At 35.1% G+C, this 17,658-nt stretch overlaps 1 long non-coding RNA gene across 2 annotated transcripts in view; it reads right to left on the minus strand.

Moving 5' to 3' along the window:
- Positions 1-17,658, minus strand: part of LOC107397453 (uncharacterized) — an 88,236-nt gene that overhangs the window by 38,208 nt on the left and 32,370 nt on the right. Inside the window, exons 1-2 of one of the 2 annotated variants that reach the window (XR_010334937.1) lie at positions 6,345-6,439; positions 3,739-3,778 (exon numbers count right to left, since the gene is read on the minus strand). This is a non-coding gene — a long non-coding RNA (uncharacterized LOC107397453). Of the gene's footprint in view, positions 1-3,738; positions 3,779-6,344; positions 6,440-17,658 lie in introns of those variants that run through there. The other variant, XR_010334935.1, reaches the window with a different exon arrangement.

Below are 17,658 nucleotides of genomic sequence, written 5' to 3' on the forward strand. Positions count from 1 at the left end.
GTGGTATAAAAAAAGTGAAAGAAAAAAGTAAAAAATTAATATAATCAAAAATGGTGGATGCGCCGGGCTAAATGCACTTTTAACTTTATAATTTAATTTACAAAAGAATATTATTTGTTGTCACAAATCCGCTCAAAATGTTTAAATTAAAAAAACACATCCCGTTTTTTTTTTCATATTGCGAGGTACAATACAATTTTTTGTCAAATGAAAACCAACTGTTATACAATTTTCCCAAAAAATTAAAATAAATCCAATAATATTGCCAACAGTTTTATATGTGTTTTAGTGAACAAAATGTGATTATCTACATTAGATATCTAGATGCATAAAATAGATTACTACTTTCATTTTTCTTAATTCTGAATTAAAGATTTTGTATGATTTCACTAAAAAGCACAATTTTTGAGTCAATTAAAGCCGAAATGCACTTGACATGTGCGTGCGTCCACTCTCCCCTTCCATCTCTCTAATTTTCCTTGTAGAAAAGTTCATCATTTCTTACAAAAGTCGTCCCATTGAATAATTAACGAGCCCTCACTGAGAAATAATTTTTTCAGTCATGGATCGATTGTCTGTTTAGTTTTGTATTAAAATATTCATCGCGGCACTAATCCGTATGTTAAAGAATCAGATCGATATATTTGCCATAAGTCTCTCGTGATATTAGGCTGCTTCCTCCGGTAAACTGGAGTGCTCGAGTTTCCGGGCACTACTTCCTGTCCGGAAGCGCAGGTGTCCCCCCCTTTAAGCAAACAACATGCCATATATCAAACCCCCGATATGACAGGCATAGAACTTGGGCACGAAAATGCTAACTAACCACATTAAACCGGCGGAAAATCCACAGTAATTATTTCGTCAAGTGGCTTACAATATGTGAAATAAACACTTGTACTACATTTGACAGCTGTGTTAGTTAATAATTACAAAATTCGGTTTCATTCCTTCGAAAAAAACTTTTATAAAGATCCCGATAGGTAATTAGCGTGGCCTAATATGTGTTATTACGACTCCATTTGCATAACGCAACGCACGAATAAATTCTAATGAAAAGACAAACATGATATGTAATTATTAGTACGCGACTGCTGCACCGAGCTTTCGAGAAACAAATGATTATGAATTTATTATAGATATCTTTATGGCCAACTAACTACTTTATACACACAACTGCCTATTTAACTTTCTCGATACTATTACTTACTAGTCATTTGCAATCGCCACCACTATATTCGAGCAAATTTTACTTTGTTACTTATTAATTACTCAATCAATATTTTACGTCAATTGAGACGAAAATAAACTACGAGCATACTAATCTAAGCACTACTTGGACGCAAACTTTAAAACTATTTTCAAACTTGACTTAAACTTTTTTTATTTAAATTACAAAGAAATTTTACTTTTTCCGAGCAAAATCCAGGAATAAACTTAACATAATTTTTGATAGTCCGGGCACGTGAAGGAACTCGATATACACCGTTTCATAAACCTGAGGAGATCACGAAATAAACTTCAAATAGAATACATTTTTAGTAACTCGGATAATCGAAAAATGACCGTTTCTTACGTAAAAAAAGTTCGAATCTAACATTGTGCTCAATGTATGAGTAAACAACGAAATTGGAATGCTACTTTTAATTCATACTAGCGTATTTTCAAATGCTCCAAAAATTAAGAAATTTAACCCATTCCTCCACAAATTGATCTAATTTACTGTAAATAGAGACAATATAAATTGTTTGATCGTCAAATTAAAATTTTTCCAAATTTTATCTGACTCTCAAAAATGACCAAAAAACTTTAAACCTAAAACTACAAAAACAAAATTAGAAAAATGTAAAAAATTTAAGCTCAAAATAATATCAGTTTGTGAACGCCGAGAGCAAAGTGTTAATTTTTGTATGGAGTTTGTCGAAATGTGTCACAAAGGTGATCGTCTATTTTTGGCTTGCGGCTACTGGCTCACAGTCTATCGGGGGCATCCGTCAACGGACTTAACCGTGATTGAGTCCCGGACCCGCAAATGCATAATAAATGCAGCTTCGACTATGGCCTGCCATGCAATGTTCCGCTCCGTTCTGCTGTTGCCCGTCAAGCTGTCACAAGTGGTCTCCGGGAGCCGCTCGTTCGTTCGTTCGTTCTATCAACAAGCGTCCAATTTTTTGCACATCACTTTTGATATTATTTTCTCTCCATTATGCAAATCGCTCATTTTAGACATGAGCATCACCGATTCTATGACCCCTTAGAAAGATAATCAGCAGTTCATATTTGTATATAATTTGTCTATATAAAAGGGAATCCCCCATGTATCGCTTTCAATGTGACAGACGGCCCGGAGAGACTTGTACAATAGATGCTTCTCGGAGGCGGCCGACGGACGAATTGCTACCGACAATGTTTATACAACCATATGTATATCGTACGCATGAATACTTTTAAAAGGGGCACTTTGCTTTACATTCCTGGGGTTCTACTAGGCTATGAATGACGACCGACCGACCACTTCTTTGTTCGCGAACGGATTTTACGCTCAAAAGGAACACTTGTACAAAGCTTTATGAATGACAAAATCATTAAAAAAATCAACGTCATGATATTAACCGACTTTAACGTGTTTCCAAAATTCTCACGAAACGAAAAACTTGTGAGATTGTCTTAGAATCTTTCATCCGCATTCTAAAGTTGATAATAATCTATTATTTCGCTGAAATCACCGTTTAAAAGTAAAAAAAATATATTGAGAAACTTGAAACCTCTATCGCTTTTTAAAGTCACACCGACATGTGTTTTCCAAAGAAGCCAATAATTCAGTTTCCCAAAAGTTAAAAAAATCGAAAAATTGATCCAAGATAAAAATTGAGCTAAATATCGTTCACCCCACAAAAGTAGAGTTTCTGACCGAGACTGTTTAAAGCGAAAATTTCCGGAAAATCTGACCTTATTTCTCGAAAAGAGAAAAAAGTGTCGAGAAGAGAAAAAAGTGTCGAAAACTCGAAATATTGTCGGAAAATAAATGGGTTTTTTCGATATCTGAAAACTTTGTAACTAAGATAATTAATAGTTGATGCTATTAATGCGTTTGTATTTCTTAAAATATATTTTATTAAAAGTAGAGAAAATTCCTTATTGTGGTAAGAGTGCTAAAAAGATTACAGGCTGGTTTAAAAAAATTGCAATTAAGACATCTAATTCAATATTTTGTCGTTCATCAAATTTATTTCTAAAATAATTGAGTTTAAATTTCAGAAAAAGACAAAACAAAAACATTTTTTTTAATAGATAAATCGTCTGCAATAATTTTCTATTTTGATTTTTTTTTAAATTAAATTTATCAACAGCATCTCAACAAAAATAATTTGATTTCTTAAATATTTAAAAAATTTCTTAATAATTTGAAAATCCCTGAAAATTTTACTTCAGAATTCTTAAGATCTGAGAAAATAAGTCGGGAAATTAACACTTTAGCAAACAGTTTACGCAAATAAATTTCTGAAACAATTTTACGAATTTCATTAAATAAATTTTACGAAAACACTCAAAATAAGGTGCAAAAATTTTACAAATTTTAATTAAGTGTTTAAAAACTAGCGCTTTTAGCTCTGAAAACCTCTAAAAAAACAAAAACCATCCAAATTTCACCCGGAAAAGTGTAAAAATTGACGAAATATGAACAGATAACTTCGAAACTACTAATCATAAATACATTTTCAAAGATTTGATTCCACTTACCTTAGCATATCGTCGGCGTAAATCTCCGGCAGAGCGATTCCTGAAACAAAATATAAAAATAGTTCAAAACTGAGTACGAAAATTTTTTTTTTGAATTACTTCAATACTTTAACCATAGAAGAAAAAATTCTCTCAAATAACAAAAGCTGGAGTCAATTAAAATCGTACTCTCGGAAAAATAACAGTTCATGATTAATAATGTCATAGGTTTCCAAAAATCAAATATTTAATTGTATCTAGTGTTCTGTAACTTTGACTATGTATCTAGTATTCTGTGACTTTGAGTGCGTGCACAGGCCTCGTAAAGTTGTGTGAAACACCCTGTACGCTTATGTAAAATACACCTCCTTGTTCGAGAAATATCAAATAATGCCACTTGTGATTTTCCAATTGTTTTCGTCTCCGAATAAATAATAATCTCACTAAAATTTTGATTCGAGTCAATTTGAATGATTTCAAGTTAGCGAAAGACAGTTTTGCGATAAGGTAGATATTTCGAAAGTGTTAAATATTTCATCAGCGAAGCACATTCTAACAGGCTGCTAGGGACGAATGATGGGCTAAATGAGTAGACACGGACCTGAAATGGTTTTTCGATGCTCCTATGTGATTTGTTTGGCCGCCATGACAGTGACAGCTCGGCTGTCATTCCACCGGACTGCAACTTTTTTATTTCTCGCTTGCTTGATGTTTTCAAGCTCGGAAAGCTAGCGCACAAACTCTCTGAATTTTAAAACAACGTTTAAACGTTTAATAAACAATCAATACGTCTCATGTATGTAGAAAAAACCACATCAACCATTAAGACATAATTAAAAAGCTATTTACAACAAATTACCAAGAAGCTCACTTCTTTACAAACTCGAAGCTAATGAAAGCGCCTTAATTAATTAATTTGCGATCAATCTACGAGAAAATGAATTAAAACTCGCTTTATCTTGGTGGTGCAGTGTGTCGACAAATAGCTTAATTTATTCATGATTTATAGGAAAAAATAAAATTTGCGACAGCGCGTAAAACGAAACAATGTGGGTTGTTGTTGAATTATTTAACGCATAAACCGACTCGAACAAAGTCGTAGCACCTAAATAAGGCTGAAATTAATCAGCGTTGTTTAATCTTAGATCACAGCGGCAGTTTAGTACGGATTACAACTTAGGATTAACCGTAAACTACTTCCTTGTGTTTTAAACCGCCCGCGTTCATGTCTACACTTCCTCCAGAGATTACTAGATAATCGGCAGAGTTAATACTTTTCCGACATGTCGGCTGCAATTATCCCAAAACAAATCAAAAGAACACAACGGAATAATTACGCCGTTTCAACCCTCCGACGAATTTAATCGCAAGTGCCGTTAAATGCCGTTTTTATCGTTTTAATTTGGATGCGAGTTTTTGCCTCTTCTTTTAATCAAGGGTGGTGCATTTGACAATTGTCTATAAAAACGTCTTTTCTTAGTTAAGATTTAGTTTTGTGCCAGAAGGCTTGGCTGCGTAATAATTAACAAGTTAGAGTGTGCATTATGTATGGGAGAGGCGACAAAATGCCCTCGGGGACGCAATACAGCAAGTCGGCCCTCTTAACACGTTCTAACTTTATATTTAAGATCAACAGTTCGAGAAAAAGTACGCTACTTTAGTGTTTTATGCTCAAACTTTGACGTGCATAAAAATTTTTATTGTAAGAAAAGGGCGCAATTAACACGAGATACATTAAATTTTAAACACGTTCTCGGACAAATTCTGTCTATTCCGAAACTAAGTCTAAGCACCCTTCATAATAATGCACTTTTCTAAGTTACTAAGACACTTAAATATGCCAAAAACGAGTGCAAAAACACAAACTTAAAGTTCGAGGTTTGTCGTTATGCCACGAGCGTTTGCGAGAACTTTAAGCGTTTTCCTATAAATGTTATTCAATTTTTTTTAATATTTTAATATAAAACACGTTGATATGAAAAGCGTGTTTTGTTTATAATCTAGGAAACATATATTCGAAGTAAGCTTGAAATGTTAATTAAACCACTCTTATTAAAGTGTTGACATTTTGCGATTTCTGAACTTTTCTTTAGGTTCTATTGAGAAAAGTAAAAAAAGCTCGAAACAAGTAAAAATTGCTAAATCTTTTCGGCAACTGTTCAAAGACAGTGAAAAAAATCTTTAGCTATTCAATAAAAAAAAACTCAAAAATGCTCCAAGTTTTTCACAATTAAATTCTCGAATGATTTTACATAATAATGTTATGATGATTTTTCGTTGGATGAAAAATTTTTCTTAATTATTTAATTTTCGAAATAGAAAAAAGTATTTTTGGCGACCATACAGTTAGAAGAAAAATTAAAAAAAATGAGAAAAGTGTTGATAGAATATCTCCTAGGTCGCGTAATTGAGGTGAAACCTTCTTCGGTAGCCGTCGTGTCCAGAATTCAAGTAGTGTATTTGTTATCAGAACGGTAGAGATCGAGTCAGTTTGAAGGAAGATTTGTGTGCCAGTCAAGTGTGCTGACGCGGGGTCGAACACCTGAATTATACAGACGCTTGCATAGTGCATGAGCACCTAAACGCGCCGGTTAACTCCGGAGTTCACCTCTGGACCGATCACTTACAGAGGCCGCCCCCGGAACAAACGGACGACGGGACCTTCATACCCGCCGTCACCGAACGTCAACCACCTTTTACCAATGCAGTGACACTGACTGACTGACGCCAACTGACGACCTTTATAATTATCCATAGAAAAATATAACATTTCAACAGAATTTATTACAAACGGACTTGTTAATAAAACAGGCCATCGTGATGATAGATAGACACACGTGGAGACACCCACGCAGCCTCGAAGCGAACCAAACGGCAGATATCTACCTCTTGAATAAAGACACAAAAACGCTCTTGAATTATGTTAAAGACCCAAAAAGTTTTAAAAAATCACATGCTGTTGAACATGATGGTATATTTCAAAATGCTCTAGGTGCCTAAGATAATTCGTTTTTAAGAATGAGTGGTTTAAAGTCTACAGACTTAACCATAAAAAAATTAAGAAAGAACAAATGTCGCAAAAACTAGTATAATACAAAAAATGAATCGTAAAATTTGCCGTTTTGCTCTAGAACTTTTAGTTTCTGAATTATTATATTTTTTAGTTAAAACTGAATGAACTGTCGGAATTATACCTACGAATTTTCACAAGAAGATAGAAAAATCAATGCGCGTTCTCATGATTTTTTATTTTTGCTTTACTAGATCTTATAGTTTCCAAAAAAAAACAAAAAACAAGTTAACATTCTCAACATTTTCAAAACCATTTTCAAATTTCAAATTCAAATTTCAAAGTTCGAGAGCTGCTGCTCTAGCTGCATACCTAGATACCCAAGAACTTGCAATTTTTTTTGGTGGAACATTTTGATTTAAAACACATTGCTATGGAAAGCGTGTTATAAAATAGTGTTTATAATCTTGGATTCAGATGCTAAAAAAAGACTTAAAATGTTACCAACAAAAAAAAACTAAATAATAATCAAATGAGAGATTTTGTTAATTTTTCAAAAAGCGCCTCTATCTAGTACATTTAAACTGCGAATTTGCTAGTTAAATGTAAAATCTGAGAGTTTGCTCAACTTAATATAAGAAGCTTGTGGTAGAGGCAGCCGTGCACTTTCTGCAACACATTGTAAAGAAAGCTTTGGCTAGTCATTGGCGAACGAAATCCCCGCATTAGAATATTCCATATGTAGTTGGTCTTTTTGAATGTATGTTATTTGATTTATTTAAAACTAATGGACCGGCCATTACCGTAGTTCCCTAAACCAGCTTAGAATCGGTCTTGTTTTCCTTGTAGAAGAGCTCTCGAAAAATAACCACGTATTTCAATTAAATTGCACGAAAATCCTCTTAAAAAAACTTAATCAAATTTGAGCGCGCGCTCAACCGACAATTCATAAAGTCATATTTCTTTTCTCATTTAAAATTCATGGAGGCGAACAACTTAACTAGTAAATTAAGAAATTAACGTATTCCCACTTGCATGGTTTATTGTGGCTTTATTTATTCAAGACGCAGTCCTGTCGGGAATCATGCATTCTATATTACAGTCGTCGGTTCGTGAAATGTCATGTCCTGGCGTCTTTTTCGCTCGATTCTTTTTGAGTTTCGTTTCAATTTTTCGCCCCTTTTTTCTCCTCTCCAACCCTATCGCATTAACAGCGCCGGCAAATCCTTGGCACATGTGACGCGGAATCGAAGAGTGGATACAAAGCCCCCTTCTGTTCTGTGTGTACAGTATCATGTGTATGGAGTGCGGGGTTCATTGAAAACAGATTAACAGAAACGAAGGGGCGGGTGGTGGTAATTTGATAATGCACCGGGGCTCCGCCGAGGCCGGACCTGTCCCGCGGGACGCCTCTCTGCCCTTTGATTTACACTAATTTTAAACATAACATCTGATCTAACTCCATTAAAAATTAATCACCAAATACGAACAAGTGCCAGCAATTTGACAAAAATTCGCGATACCGTCAAAGGGTTGCAACCCCACTTTCGCAAGCAAACGCCCTCTAAATACTGCCTGTTTTAAACAATGCTGTTTACAAAAAATTGTTAAAAATTCTCAAAATCCGTAAAAAACATTGTCACCAATCATTTAGATCTCCATCAATTGCAATACAAGTTGACTTGGTATGATAATTTCGTGTATTGTACAAAAAATATTCCGAAAATAGATTCCGTTAGAAACTAGATAAGTAAAAAAATTAAACTTTTGTGTAAATTAGTTGCAAGAGCGAATAGAAAAGTGTGTCTAATGGGCCCAATATTATGGGGCGGCCGTTCCATTATGCATCGTTGTTCCGAGGAAAATAAATTGGGCCTCCTCCCGGAACTAAACTACTTTCAAATAATTACGGAAGTGATTGGCGGCCGATGTTTTAGCGTATTCCCGACGGAATGCGCTGATGTCCTGCCAACTGTCACGATCAACCTTACTCTCCAATAAAACTTCCAACTTTCTCTTATTGTTTTAACGAGAAGTGAGTGCTCACTTAAACGAATTGAAGAAATGTGAAATTATATTTAAAGTGTTTTCATTATTCATTCCGTATCGACTCAAAATGTCGACACTGCGCGAAAATGTTCCACTGCGATTCAAAAATTTATATATTGTTATTTAGTCTAATGGGATAGTTTGTGTGTGTGTGTGTGTACGCATCCAATTCGGGATTAGATACGCAATTATCTTAATAAATAACTTAACTATTGTGTATATCAAACGAAATGTCAAGTCTGATTATTAATAATAGGGTAGGAGTTTCCTAATGGATAAGTTCTGTTTGCGTCTGAAACACATGTAAAGCGATGGTCTTAATAATTAAGCAACGATCACACAAGACTAACCCGGTTTGCAACTCATACGCAATATACGCTACAATTTCTACAGACAAAAACTTTGATAAAAAGGCGATGACACTAAACAATCGTACGTCCATTTACGGTTAATCGGATAGCCGGAGTTGAGACCAAAGCCTCTGGTTTTATCCCCAGGGTTCCCCAAGGAACAACTGCATTATATGGTGATGGAAAGAGCACAGTCACAGCACATACTACAGTACTAAATTAAATATTTCAACATTTTTGGAAAAAAAATCAATTATAATGTTTGTCACCGGCCATCCAGTTAATTCTGATCACTTGAAATTAAATTGGCAATACTGTGATATCAAAAGACATGTACACAGGGTGTCTCACGTAAAACTTCCGAGCCTAATATCTCAGTTACTTGTCAACAAATTGTTATAACATTTAGAATGCACTTATTTTAAGTGGTGCTTTTTCAATTAGCAACAAAAAAATTTCGCTCGTCTGATCCAAGAAAAAAATTAGATTTTTTTCCAAATTTTGAAAGTATTTGAGCAGTCACCTTTTGAAACAATTGAAGCATTGCTAAGCAGCATTTTGTGCACCACTGAAAAAACTGTCAAAAGTGTGCGGGCTGTTAGAAAAGAAAAATTGTATTAATTTGGTAAAATTACTTTAAAAACAAACAATAGTGAAAGAAATTTCTGTGTTATTGAAAAAGGAAGAAGCGTACGTAAACTAAAAACGAAGAAATAGTTAAAAGTGTAATTTAAGCTTTCGAAGAGAATCCAACCAGTAGCGTACGAAATATTTCTAATCTCCTGAACGTTCAAATGTCAAAAGATTTTCGATTCTTGTTCAGTTTTTAAGTCTTTTTTGAAAGAGTTAAAGTCAAAAATGTCAAATGTCGCTTATGTGACACTTGCGTTTGTGGAAGTAAGGGTGAACAAAATTCAGTGGTAGTGCGCATTTGTTTCATAGGAATCTACGCTTTTGCTTCTGTACCCACGATTAACAGTTTTTTATTTTTTCATGCAAAAGAAATGTCTTTCAGGAATGCGTTTTTCTTACGGCATTTATTATTGACGATGTATTTTTTAATAAAAGTCCTAAATAATTAAAATTACGTTTTGAAGACTTGAGTTGTTCTAAAATATCTGAATATCAAATTTCATAAAAATCTGTTGACAAGTAGCTGAGATATCGGGCCCGAAAGTCTAGGGTGAGACACCCTGTATAATGAAGAAGAAATAATTATTTAAAAAAAAGTTTCAAGACAGATTTTGCTTTAGAAATAAATGTTGGAAATTGTTGTAGTGTGTGTAGGTTGTCGTTGAAGCGAAACATTCGGTAACAAGTTCCATTCTGCGGTGCGTTAGGGGAATACCCGGGCCGTTATTACCAGCTCCGCATAATCTATAGAGCCTGTCGGAAGGGTTGTGCAGCTCTGCGTTATGATTGCCACTGTTAATATTTAATCGAGTAATTAATGCAAGAAATTACCTATTATGTGTATGATTCGAGTTCCTCTAATAATTGTGAAATATGAGCGCCGGCTCTGTGCCATGCCGTTGAGAAATCCCGCCCTGTGTTAACTTCGTACACCCTTTACCAACCATTCATTCGAACTTGTATTCATACATAATGATTTCATTTAATATCCTTTCGCGAAATTGCTTCAAACGAATCGCTCGACTTAATTAAAATCACAATTTGTATAAACACTCTAAACGCGAACAACGACCACCCTCTACAATATGTTACCGAAACTGACACTTTAAATAAACCTACACATATTTTACCATCACAAATATTAAGACCACAAACATATCTATCAACTATTTCAACTATTTCAACTGTAGTAAAACTAAAAATAAAAAACTACTTAAAAAATCATAAAATAAAACAAGAAAAAAAATAATAACTAGATGAGAATCATTTAAAAACACATTGTATAATAAATAATAAAACCATAGTAAAAGTTGAAAAGCACCAATGATTCACAGAGTTCTTTTCGAAGTTTTAAATTCAAAATATCGTAGTTTGAATATATCATTTTTAAAGCAATCAAATTGACATATTGTTTAAATCGTAATTCCAAATCCACTATAATCCCAAGATTTTAAGATTAATTTTCGAGTCTATTTTTGTGTTTTTTGTAGAAGTACAAATTGACAAACATTTTGCGTCAAAAGCCTATATATTAAAAATAGAAGCGGTCCCAAAATTGAACCTTGTGGAACACCGGATGTACTATTACCATCTCTTGATTGTGAGGTGTTTATAGTAACAATATGTCTTCTATTTGTCAGATACAATTGATTTCTCTCAAATAAATTGTGTCAGAACCGCGTTGTTTTATTGAATAAATTGACGTTAGTTTTCTGGAAGTGTTATTTATTGGGCTGCTTAAAAATGTATTAATTTTAGCACGCACATGTGTGCCGTTGAAAATCGCGTAATGTAAAAATTTACGATTCTTTGTGAATCGTTAGGCGGTCGATTAAGAAGGAAATTGCTCGTTGCTTTTACCGAAGGGGGTCTGAAGGCCCTAATTCGGGCTTATAACGCAAGATAATGCTGATGACATAACCGTGGCCAAGTTTCCACCGCCATCAGCGCTAATAGCGCCCCGGCCGTCGGACATAATTAAAACTTATCGAAAACATGATAAAAACTTTGTCTAGAAAAAATTTCAAGTGTGCATTTTAATTCAAACTAACAGCCCGTTCATGCATAATTTGCGCACACTGAACTAACTAACTATAACTGAACGTGTGTTTGTTGTGTTTTCACCGCAGCTTTATCCAATATTGGAGTGAACGTCCGAGTCGGTCTGAAACGGCAGTGGCAACACGCATGTAAATACATCAACGCGAGCTTTAAGCTTTGTGTAAGCCCCATCCAAACACTCGAGAGCAAAGCTCATAAGCCGGTCGGCTTAGCTGGCCGAAAGCTAATCATAATCATACTGTAATTAGTGCTCTATGCTCTTCCATCAAACGACTTTATACGCGTGCTACAACTAAAGCGCGTTCAATGTTCTTATTACTTTCTTTGATTGATCTCAAACCCACGCCAAATATCATAACATTTGGTGTTATCAATATTTGTAATAGCTTTTCTACGAACTCAAAGTTCTCATTCTTAGAAAAAGAACTATCGACACAAGCACGCAACTATTGCTATCCAATCAAAACATTCTGATAAATGTGGAACAGCCACAAAATGCACCTGCTGCAAACAATCACTTGATTTTTTTGATCAAAATTACGTTAACACCAAAGTTATACCAAAAAAAAATTTAGTACATTCTTCCCTCAGAAGAAAATAACATGCTTCCGCATAATCATTAGGCGATAGAAAGTAATAATTTCTGATAAAGCCGTCTGAAGAAAAACTTTTTCTCTTCCTTACAAAATTAAAAATAAATGTCTTCCCTTGATAGTTTACTTAAATTTTTACAAAAGAATTGTTTTTTCACATATTTTTTTCTATAGAAAATGTTAACTATTTCTTTATCAATTATTTTAAGTAGATAAAATTTCACTTCTGTGGCAATTTTTCTCTTAAATTTACAGTCCTGCTATAGAAAAAAATTTTGTATTATACACGACTATAAAGATTGTTTATCTACTCGTAAAATAAGTCCAATAACATTTTTACTAGTAGATAAACAGCCTCTTCATCGTCTTGTATAATAAATAACTACTATTTAATTATGTAGGAATTTGGATTAAAGCGTCAAATGTGATGTTAAATATACATCATATAAAAAAAAAATAAATAAAACAATAAAATCCCCACTTAATTCTCGAATAAAATAGTTAAATAATCAACCGAAACTACTGTCCTCTTTAAACAGTGCGAAGATAAAATAAGAATACGTAATAAAAGAATTCAAAGGAAGAAAAATTATTGTTATATTTTTATGAAATTAAGCAAGGGCATCCACCCCATGGTGGCTCTAGCGCTGCCACTGTTGATACAGCTATAGCAAGCCAATGAAACGAAATTTTGCCGAAATATCGTTAGATTATGGTTGAAATGTGCCTTTGTTTGCTCCTCTCCCGATTGTTCGTATTAATTATATCGTCGAGAGGTCGATATTTGCGAATCGGTCCACACACACACACATCAGCTTGCGAGTCGTAGTAGAGAGTAGAAATCGGCCATCAGCCTTAGGCTGTGTTGGTGGCAGGCAGCAAAAGCGAGCCGCCCCCGCCGCCGCCACCGCCGCCACCGTTCCCCCTAGCCCAACGCCATGAATAATAGATGGGGCGGGTTCTAACAATGACGTAACTACAATCGCGCCACTCTCTGCACAGATTGGCGCGAATTTGCAGCAGGCTGGCAGCCCTTGCTCACCACTTTCTGCTGCTGCTGATCCTTCAGCCCCCTTACGCAAGCGCCCGCTTCTACTGTTCCTTCTGTTCTTTCTCCGACTAATTACAGATCCGTTTTGGACAAGACAGAGGCAGACGCAAGAGAAAAATACAGTAAAACCGCTATAAACCGAACAACAACGAAAATATCTGACTCTACTAAAAATATACCGAGTGATTCAGACAAAGAATTCGGTGGTTAACGAAGGTGACCAGAAAAAAGCTCACAAAAAAACCACACTGATAAAAACCTAATTGGAAAAAACTCCACCCTGAGCAAAGCTCACACAGAGTCATGTCCCGTCCGTCATGTGTAGATAAAAAGTAAATTAAAGTTCCTATAAAGAAAAATTTACTTCTATTGACACTGTTTGTAAAAATCGAAAATAAAATCTAAAAATTTGTGCAAAGTGTCCCGTCCGTTTAAATGACATGGCTGCAAAACTAAAAAATAACAACAAATAAAACTAAATTATCCTTGTTTCAAAAAATTTACAGGGTTGCACTTTATCCTAATTTATCCTTTCCTTCATAAGATTGTAGTAAAAAGTAGTGCACGATTGAGAGTTAATTTTTCTATGAGCTTTTTTCAAATTTGAGCGCACGCCACTGGTTAGGCGTAAAGCTTTGTGCTTGACATAACTTTGCCAACATGTGAGTCAAAGTAATCGTGTTGTTTTTCCTGCTAGAGGGTAATTTTTATGACAAGTGACTTCAATCAATTGCCTTTGTACGGACAGCCGATTGTTTGCATGATATCAAAGGAAAGGTAAATTCGTGCGGTTGTATCAAGTCTTTTCTTCCCATCCAAGCTGCCTTTTCAAAACATTCAGATTTATTAAGAATTGAAAAGTACATGAAGTTAATTTGTGTATTTACTGTCATTGTGACATGCTACCCTTGTTCATAATTCACGTACTTTGCAATGGAAAAGCATGAAACATTTTAATTTTTCTCCTAAATACGAGTATTATTGATTTAATCAATGGCTACAGTCGCATGCTGAAATATTCAATAAATACGACTTTGGTGGAGCTTTCCTGCAATTACGGGCGCTCAACTTGAAAAAGAGCATTGTTATTAGATCCCGTCTCAAATTTTTTACAACTCTATGCACATCATAAACGGGCACAAAAACCAAATAACACGAATTGTTTTATTCGAAATAAAATTATGACGTCGTTTCGGAAAAAAATTTACAAATTATCCGGCGAGCACTTTTACGGTTCCTGGAGGATTTGCGTGCAAATGGTCGGTGTTAGTGACTATGAAAGGGCAAGTCGTTTCGTAATTCCTGAGTTTTATTTTGAGGGAAATAAAGGAAGGGAAAGCCGAGTAGATGAAGAAAAAAGTGGGAGCGCCGTAACACTTAAATTGTAAATTGGAAGCTATTGAAAAATCTCATTTGGAGGTGGATATTACAACGTCGTCGATAAAGTTGGAATTGACGGGGCGCGTCATTCTCGCCGCCAAACTGCAAATAGTTCTGGAGGAAGAACGGTATTGTGGCTGGAACTCCTGGGAAATCAACAGGACTCCTCTCCGTGTGCCACCGGATGCTTCTTACTGCCGAATCACCGCCCAAAGTCGCCGCTTTTACCTTTCTTTATTGGCGAAAATCGATCGCGGGAACAATCTTTCCTAATCAACGGAGATAACGCCACCACTCCAATCTACCAAACATTTAATAAAACCAAGACCACTGCACAAACCCTTGCCTCAAACACAAAAATAAAACCATCAACAAAAGTTGCTTGAAATCAAATTGTTCATATTCCTTTGTACAAACTAATAGGAATTAAACTACTAAAGTACAGACTACGAAAGACTATAACTTAGGAGACGAAACGAGATAAAAAATCGCACTCAAAGATATAGTACGGCAGTGTAAAAACTCTCGCTTTCAGCGTTATACCGTCTCAGTGTCAAATCGTTTTAAATTAACTGAAATTCAAGCAGTTTACTAATTACTTGGAAAAAAATGCAGAAATGTTGAGCTTTGCATTCTCAACAAACTGGAAAAAACTGGCGACTGAAATTTTCATAAGAAACATAAGAAAAAAATATTTATAATTAAAAATTTGCGCTTTTTTCCGTATTTTTCAAAACGCTGCGAATATGGTTAAAGATACAAGAAAAATGTTCAGAAGAAAGTTGTAGAGAAATAAATTTCCTTTAAAAAAGTCAGCGAGACTATATCTATATCTACATATAGCAAATTGATAAAACTTTGAATTTTTTTTAAATATAGTTTAAGATAAAATTTTTGCACTATTTTTATTTCCTATTATTGAGAATTTGATCCTCTATCTGCTTGTTTTTTTTTATTCGCCTTGTGTTAACCGTTATATAAATACAACCATTGTTTGAAAAATTAACATTAACGGAACTATCAAAGACGGGGACCTTTTATTTATACGTCATTTCCTATACTTTGTTTTAGGTATCTGTAGTACAGACCAACAGAAAATTCCATGATTTTTGTCAACACCTAAGTGAAACTTGCAATTTCCTCTGATTTTTTCTTGTTTTCCCTAATTCTGTTTATCGATTACGTCTGTGGCGGTGCTTTGCCAAAAAAATTGCTAATGACTGTACTTTTCTCGGTTTACCTGTCGAATAAATGGACACTACCACTCCAATATGTAAAAACTGCTTTTAAAATATTGAAACATATTTTAACAGCTCTCTGTTTAAATATTAAAAAACTAAGTGTATGATTTTTGTTGCGGCTTGGTGAATTTATCAAAATATAACACGTTGGCGGAAAAAGCAGCGCTCATCAATTTTTGTGGCGGCGTTGTCCGGCAGGAGCTAGCTCTCCTAATGGTATGATTTGAAATGCAGATGTATGGTCAGCAACTCCCGTAAGATGTGTACAGATGGTCCTGCCTGCATGATTTGTACGACCACTAACGGACAGCCAGCCTTCTCCCTAAGGTTCGCCTTATTCCTCAAACTGCTGGACTCGTGCAACACTAGTACATTTTCACCCACGATTAACATGCAACTCATGAATTATATCTAGCTAAATTAACGAGCCGGCAGGGAGTTACTAGCGTCTAAATTAATTATGTTTTATGTAGCGAGCGCACACACAAGGAAAAATCAAAAAATCACCACATAATACCAGCACTTGGGCTCAATCTCACGGAATAAGACCGTAATCTAATATTGCAAAGCTACAGGGCTATGAATAGGAATAACAGTGATCCAAAAACGATTACAGCTGCCAAAAATGAGCATCAATGGAGCCCCGCGAGGGCGCAACCCTCACCTCAAGGGATGTGGAGCACTTACAAGGGGCGATGTAACACATCTTGGATCAGACACTACCAGCAAAAAGCAACAACAAACACATGCTTTAAGCGAATTATTGCATAGTTTCTTAAAAAATTATTTGGTTGTGAATAATTAAGGAGTGTGGGGCCGTGCCCCTCATTTTATCAATAACCGGCATCATGAGTGTTTAATGCCAACACAATGATCTGATCCGGATAATGCATCGAAAGCTCGGTGAGCTTTGCTTTGTGCTCTGCTTCGACAATGGGATGCGCCATCATAATGCAGTGGCTGTCGAATTCGTCGTGCTTTTACTTTACGTAAAGTTTGAATGCATTAAAACTGTGATATGTGTAAAGAGAAATGCATTGGTGAGGGAATGATGTCGGTGATCAACTAACCCTCTCATCGTGCGAAAACGCGGAATGCAAATAAGCAATTTCGCAGCAAATCTGGTATTCATACACTTAATCATCGTCCAGTCAACTGATTACCATTGTAAATTACTCTCCTATGTCATGGTTATGAGCTTGTCCATCACGGGGTGAGCGCATTTCCATGTGCGGTAAGCGACGACATATTAATAACTTAGTTTAGAACATCACCGAGGAAATGGTACAAGTGACATACTTCATTTGGGGGATTTTTTAAACAGACCCACTTTGCTTACAGAATATGAACCCTCTTATTATTTTAGGGTTCACATTTTGCCACCAAAGTGTAGCTGTTTTAAAAATCCCCCAAATTAAGTATTTCTAACACACAGTTTCATTTTTCCCAAATAAATAAACAACTTAATTCCAACTTGTACAATTCGCAGTAAATTAATTCGAAGAGTCGGTTTACAAAAAGTGAAATTATAATTTAATTCAGAATTAAACTAATATCGCCAAACGTCAAGTTA

This window comes from Tribolium castaneum, chromosome 1 (assembly GCF_031307605.1).
Source record: "Tribolium castaneum strain GA2 chromosome 1, icTriCast1.1, whole genome shotgun sequence".
Classification (NCBI taxonomy): domain Eukaryota; kingdom Metazoa; phylum Arthropoda; class Insecta; order Coleoptera; family Tenebrionidae; genus Tribolium; species Tribolium castaneum.